Source organism: Hippichthys cyanospilos, chromosome 5 (assembly GCF_059441005.1).
Source record: "Hippichthys cyanospilos isolate Australia breed blue-spotted pipefish chromosome 5, RoL_Hcya_1.0, whole genome shotgun sequence".
Lineage (NCBI taxonomy): Eukaryota > Metazoa > Chordata > Actinopteri > Syngnathiformes > Syngnathidae > Hippichthys > Hippichthys cyanospilos.
Genome location: NC_142373.1, coordinates 343,210 through 351,003, shown reverse-complemented (window position 1 = coordinate 351,003; position 7,794 = coordinate 343,210).

Sequence of the window (7,794 nt, the reverse complement as noted above, 5' to 3'; positions counted from 1 at the left end):
GTGAAGAGAGAAACGAGCAGAGAGCTCCCATTGGTTTGTCCCCCACAGACGATAAAATTGTCAAGCGTTGATTCACTCCCCCTCCAGTCCATGCTAAAAACCTCAAGCGTTGACCGGTCCGTACTACGAAAGACAACCATTCATTTTTTTGGACACAAAAGTAATTAATTCCCTTTTAGAACAGGCTCTAGTGCCATCCATTCTCTATTATTTTGCTTCTCCTCTACTTCGCTCTATTCCATTATATCGCAGGCACAGACACACTACAGTATCATCAGAGGGAGGCCTTGAATGCATCTCGTTTGCCTGCGGGAAAAGGTCAGCTTTTGGACATGATAGGAGGGATGGAGGAAGGTGATGTCCATGATCATAGAGAAGAGAAGCTCAGATAAAACCCCTCCGCCTATTATCATCTCAATGCAAGTCCACCACAGACCAACTTCAGCATCACTGTTGGAGCTCTAATCCATCGTGATAAACCAACACACCGGCAAAAAGGGGGGCAAAAAAAAACCTTCAGTGAGGAAGCATTGCATGAGCCCTCAACCATGCAGAGGAAGGGACCTCCCCTGGATTTCGGTGGATCCAAAAACATCACAGGCGACATACACCCAAATGGCTTGGCTTTGGCAATGACTGATATGGGCCTAGTTGGTCAGAAGAAAATGTGCTGTCTTGATGTTTGCAGCCTGCCTGGGATAAGCTAGAAAGGAAGCACAAATGGCTGGATAGGCAATGGGATTGAGATACGGGGGTCTCTATTTGACCCATGGCTTCAAAGGGAATGAATGAGGCCCCAGAAGAGGCTTAGGACAGAAATGATTGAATGCCAAGATGACCTATATGGTGTCTGCAAAATAGCACCTATACTCCACTTGCTTGTTTTTATTGGTCTTCTTTGATAAAAAGCCCCCAAAACAAAGAGCCAAGTCTATGGAGAGCTCTTCTATGACTTCTCTAATGTGTCCCACCGGACATTTTGCTCTAGAAAGTCACTATCACAAGACTAATTGTGCCATTAGGACAGCCCGAGCAGAGGAGGGCCACCTCTTGGCCCTCCACAGACATATTCGGTGGTAAATGGCAGCATGTTTCGGAAAAGACCTCATGTCAGATCTATCTTCGTGACAAGCAGAATGACACTCAAGGCCCAACCACTCCCCAGTTTGGATCAGCACCAAAATCTACACGTCGCCTCCAACTTACTTTCATGCAGAAATCCTGGGAAAAAAGGGTGTTTCTGAGCTGCTGATGGCTGGTCTCAGAGCGACAATTGCTTTCATGACAAAAGGATGGGTGTTCAACTTCACACACCTGTCCCGCCATTTCAGAAGTCGCTGAAGTACAGGCAGCTGCTGTCTTACTAACTCTTAAGCGGGAGACTGCTTTGTCAAATTTGTCACCTTATTCAAAGCAACGTCAGAAAAAAGCTGTGTGAAACAGGAATCTGATATGACTCATTTTGGCTCCGAACTACTTCAGAAGGCAGAAAACTGGCTGGTGTTCTTTGTCCAAGATTGCCCCTCTTCATACAAGAAATTAGCTGTAAGAAAAACTAACTTCAGATGTGCAGGCTCACAGAATGAAAACAGTGCATCACCATTGATGGATGGCAAAACTGATGCACAAATTCTGAGTGTAATGTACAATTTGAAAAACATTAAGCCCCATTTCATGCCATTTTTATTTATAAAGAACAGCAGCACCGGTAGAAAGCTTAGAAATACCGGCTTTCACATTACGCTTGTGACAATAGCTACGAAAGCGGAACAAGCTGTTTGATGAATGTTTTTGATCCGGCCTCATTAGATTGAGCATTATGGTATAGCCTGAACTCACATTTCATTCGGTGCCCGCAGAGAAAGTACTCAAAACAGATAGAAAGTGAAACTTGTCATGCTGCACAGTTTGACCGTGACCCCAAAGGGCAAGTGGCACTCCATTAACCCCAACCCCCACTTTTACTGGAGATGTTCTTAACTCCCAGCCAACCCCCCCCATGTTCTCATATAAAGAGGATTTATGTCTATAGTCCATCAGTTTGCAACACCTTCCATACAAGTAAGCTCGGATCTCCGGCTGGATGCATTTAGACTGGAATTAAAAAAAAAAAAATACTTAAAATTAACTTAAAAAATTAACTTAATAATTATACAATTTTCCAATAAGAAATAAAGTGAAGAGAATTCATGTGTTCCGATTCCACAAACTAGCTTCATAATGGAACTTTTATTAAATGTTACAGGCCATCCATGAAGTAACATTTTGATATTTAACACTGTTAGTCCTACTACAATACAGAAACAAAAAAAAAACAACTTGAATTTTGGTTTGTAGTTAAAAGCAATTTTCAGTATAATACAATGGCTTCATGCAACATACAATTTTAATATTTTGTTTTGTTTTGGATTTAAGATTAAAGTCTACGAAATAGGCTACTTAAATCAGGTGTAGACTAGGCGTGTCAGATTAACTGAATGATTGCATTCAATTAATTACAGTCATAGTTAAAGCTGTTTTTATTTGTGTTAATATAATTTTTTATCTCTAATTTACTTAATGTATGATTATTAGATTTGTATAATCCATTGGGTGTCTTGTCTTGTATTTTTAGGAAATTTTATTTTTAGGAATTTTTGGAAAACAAAGGCCAATATTTAATTTTATTTTCTTAGCGATTGCCAAACAGCATAATTGCTCTTGATAGTCAAAACTATTGATTGCAGCCTGAATTTGTGTCTAGTCTCATAAACAGCAGAAGGTAAATGGTTACACCTGCATCTGTTAAAGTCTGTTTGAGAAAATAAGTGATGGAAGCCACTTTTTTCTTGTTGTATAATTATCTTTTATATGCCACAATTATGAAAATGAAAGAAAAAAAAAGAAAAACCTGAGGGTTTTTCTCAGAACATTTTAGGTGAGATTAATAAGAGATTCATTAAATCAAATAATTGAAGATTTTAATCTTTTTTTTTTCTTTTTTCATCTCACAATTCTAGTTTAGACCAGTTCTTCTGAAGTAAGGGCGGGTCCCACTGGCGGGAAAGTTAATTTTTAGGCTTAAAAGTTAAGGCTTGTTGAAAGTTTATTTATATTGTTTTTTTTTCTTTTGTTAATGTTCAAAAGGATACAGTTTTAGGTATACAAATACACTTTTTATGTATTTATTTTTTCACAGATAATCATCTCATTCATAGTCACCGGCAAGCCCAGGGGGGTGCTTGCAAAAAATAATTGAGAATAACTGACTGGTATAGGCTGAAGGAAAATAAAGACAGCAACTGTCCCATTACCTTTGTTTGAAATTGCATGTTATCCAACAATTTCGAGGCACGAGAAGACACTGAATACAACGTGATTATTTAGTGCTCCTCATTCAAACAAACTAATAACTGTCACTACTTTTGAATAAGCCGTCCCCCCTCCTCCTGTTTGCTTGAAGGACCAAATTAACAGGCTGCCTTGCACAGTGATGAGCACCCCTGAAAAAAAAAGCGGAGGGGGTGTCAGGGGCACGATATATACAAAGCTTGAGGACGAATGAGGTCTTTTCTTTCACTGGTAGTTCGTGGCTGGGATTAAGAGAGAGGGCTCTTGACTCCTTCCTTTCACGCTGGAGCACAAGAGTGCTTGTCAGCGACTTGTGCGAAGAAAGAGGAGAAGAATACCCGAGTGCAGGGTTATCGTCTTTTTAATTGGATTAAAAGGATGTCGTATTTGAGTCCCGAGCGTGACCAACATGTCGCCATCCACTCTGTCCTCCCCTGATAAATCAAATACAACACACACACAAAAAAAGTGAGACGTTGAAGCAAGGGTGGGCAAGGTAAGGCTTGTGGGGCTATGTGCGGTTCATTTGAGCATTTGATCCGGTCTTTATCAAAGAAGACTTCACAAAAAATTTTCACAGTCAGAAAAAGAGTTGGATTAGATTTTAAGGGACCAAAACAATTGTTTGCAAGACAAATTGCTTGAGTATTACAGTGGCATATGCTGTATGGCAAACAAATCTTGCTTTGATATGAAGTTGACATATTTGCTAACTAGGGTGAGCAAAGGTTTGCGAAGGGGGCTTTTCGTTTTTTTTCTTTTTAATATAGGGTTTTAGCTAGTCCGAGACACAAAAATAAAAGTTAACTCCCTGGCTGCACTTTTTCACATCTGAAATGAACTTTCAATATTAAACATGCAAACTAATCGACTGGTGTAGTGTATGTATGGCAATATACTGGATGTGGTTATTGTTAACAAGGTGCAATGTATTGCAGCTGTACAAAAACAGCACAATAAGTGGTGACCTGCACACTGCAGTTTCATTAGAAATGTTCTAAAATCAATGAATGCGGAAGCGTGCCGAGTGATGTGACTCATGAGTAAGTTGAGTCGACAACACTCCCCTCTGCCTTTTTGGATTGCGATCAGTGGCAGTCTCATCTTTGATCAAATTCTCTATAAATGTTTGTAGCTTACAATATTGAAAAAAAAAATATTGCTATATGTTGAGCACTTGTCATTTTCCCTTCTGATGTTTTAAGTGTAAATAAGACAAATGCAAATAAGACATTTTAAATAACATATAAGGAAAAAAAACAACTGCAATAATTTCAAATGACAGATGGACACTCGAGTTTAAGGAAACAAAACAAACGAAAAAAAAATGTTATGACTTGTATGTACGCATGTACCACTCACTCAACACTCCCCCTCCCAGATCCTAATAGGCTCTGCTACTGCCTGATTACTCGATATGGGCCATGAAAAAGGGTAGATTTTAGAGCAAGTGGGGGTCTGACTGTCAAAAACGTATTACATATATGTCATTAAAATTATTATTATTATTTTTACACTGCAAATCAAATTAGTATTTTGACACAGGCAACCCCACGGCCTCTTTAGGGGGGCCTTCTGAAGAGCTTAATTGAGCCTCATCACCTTGTACGCCTTTTACCATTTAGTGCAGAGGCAGTTTTTATTAACTTCATTATCTCAAGCATTTGTCTTCTAAAATTAGTTTGTTTGAACAAAATCCGTAAATTCATACAAGGTTAGGCTAAGAATCATTCAGAAAAGTCCATCTTTTTGAGAATCCAGTCATAAACGGTACAAAAAGTTAATTTGAACCGAAAATAATGATGAATGTCAACTATCTCAAAATATATTACTGAGACGATATGCGCAATGTTTAAACGTTAATCCCGATTGATCAGAACGACGTCCAGCAGCAATTAGCTGCTCATATATTGTCATTAGAAGTCTATTAAAACATCAAGTCATTATTTGGGAGCATCCCCAGGCAGGGAGGGGGAATTAGAATAAAAGCACACACATTTTCCTGCCACACGGGCCCCATTAAGATTAATGGGGAAATATGTAAAACGCGATGTTTTAATTCTCCTCCGATGGTGTTTTGCATACGTGCAGGCACTCGACTGACACCGCCCCCTCGTCATTTATGAAAGCAATCTCAGGCAACACCTCACCAAACACTGCTCGCAGCCTAATTGATTCATGGCGCAATTTGGGCGAGCTTCTAATCGTGTTAATTGTAATTTACTCTCTGCGCCTGTCTCTTGAGGAAACGCCGAAGACAGGCGTTTAAATAAAGCAGTCGAGCGGGATGGGAGATCATATCAGTTCCATGCATAATAGACATATCATGTAGCACTACACAGGGATCTGTCTAATCTGCACAAATGTCAGTAAAGCATTGTTTCAGAGGCGCAAAAACGGATAAAAAGGGAACGGGTGACATGAACTTGTTTAAAAAAATGGAATGGGTAATAACTCTTCCTTCTCGGCATGGGACACCTGCTGTCAACTGGCAAGTTTGGCAAAGTTCAGTGAGCTTACGAATAACAAAGTCCCATGTTAAGCTCAGGGTTGAGAAATTACATCACTCTAGCGCCATAGGGGGAAGGAGTGCTATTAATAGAAAAATAAATACATCAATTTGATAAATAAATACCCTAGGGGACAGGCTGCCCCCCCATACACACACATTTTGCGAAAATGTAATTAGAAATCAGTTAATTGAGGACACCCAGTAAAATAAATTTGTTCTTAGAAAATTATGATTAGATGAGAATTTTGTTGAAAATCACACAAAAATTGAAGCTAAGTACTATTTTCCTTTGTCATCAAGTGGCTCTCAAAGAGCTCAATGCCTTGTGAGGTTGTAGTACAAAAGTGCACTTAAATCAGGCAGGCCCAATATTACGTGCTTATCAACACGAGCGTCGCTAAACTACCACCCACCAGCGATGAACCCCAGAAAAAAGTGCAAAGCATGTCAATCAAAATCTGCAACTTTTGCCCCAAAATAAAGTTTTTTAAAATCAAGCAACTTCAACTGAATTGCTACTGTAAACAAAATTCACTTTTAAAGATAACCTGAAAAAGATTTGTTTGTGCTAACCTGCAAAAGGTAAGTTTTCGACAAAAATCACACAATTCAATGAGAATTCTTGCCAGGAATTGTACCGAAAAAAAATCGAAGCCCAGTTTGTTGCCCCACAGCCCACCCCCTAAATAAAACAGCAACAAACATTCCGACATACTTTGCCAAAATGACCATTTGCTAACAAAAATGGTTTGCCAAAATTACGGCATTTGGGTTCAAATAAAATAAATGTGCTTTTTCTATTGAAGTTAATGTCTGGATTGCATTCTAATTGCCAATTGTTTTCAGTTTCTGCATACCACATATTTAATGCGAGGCATATTAATTAAACACCAAATGTAAAATTTGCACCCACCAAATATACCCCCTCTACAAATTCAAATCCTTCAAAATTGTTGCAATGTTAGGCTTTGAAACATTTCAGGGAACATGAGCCAAGATTAATTTATTAGGAATTTATACAAAACGTTAAACCCTATGGGCTTGTTAATTATGATGCATGGTTTTCTAAGTGATGAATTCCTTTGGAATGCACAAAGCATTCCAGAAACATGGACAACTTGCGGTTTAGAGTTGTGTGTCCAATTCAGTGTTTTTCCACTATTTATATAAAAAAAATAAATACATAAATCCTGGATTATTTATCAAGACAGACAACGTCCAATACATTAAATGAAATGCTGTTTGGAGAATCAGAAGATGTCTAATATTTTAGATTTTTCAAAGTAGGCACCTTTTGTTCAAATAAGAACTGCACATCGTGCTGTTAGGATTGTACACTCAGAAATAATCTGAGAAGGGTCTATGAAATAATTACACCCCAAACCTTCTGTAAATATTCACCATTCAATTTTTGGGGTTAACCAAATATGTGGGCGAAAAACAATTATTTTTTGATGCAGTTAAAGCTTTAATGCTGTTCTCAAAGTTAATCCCTCAACTTGAACGTTGAACCTCACGTAAAAATTGACAACACTACTATACGAACAATTGTGGAAACAAAACATTAGCAATTCTTTTTCCCATTTAACAGTAGTGTATCTTAAAATGATAAAAAAATATTAAAATAATCCATTAACTTCCCCACGTACTTTTGGGCCGAGCGTGTGGAATCACCATATCTGAGCCTTAAAACGTCACAGCAGTTTTGTCAGCCGACCTCTGCATCAGTTGTGAAAACAAACACATAAACGCTGGTGAATAGACTGCAAAAAAGTGGTGCAGGAGTGGGAGGAATATTGTGGCCGAACGCCAGACAGACAGCTTACTGTTGGGACCTTTGGCTTGGGCACCGTTTGGTCTTTTTTTTTTTTTTTTGTCCAGTCCGGTCCTGGCTCAGACCCGGGTCTGTCTGCAGACACAATAGATCATACAGTGGCAAGAAAGCGAGGGGA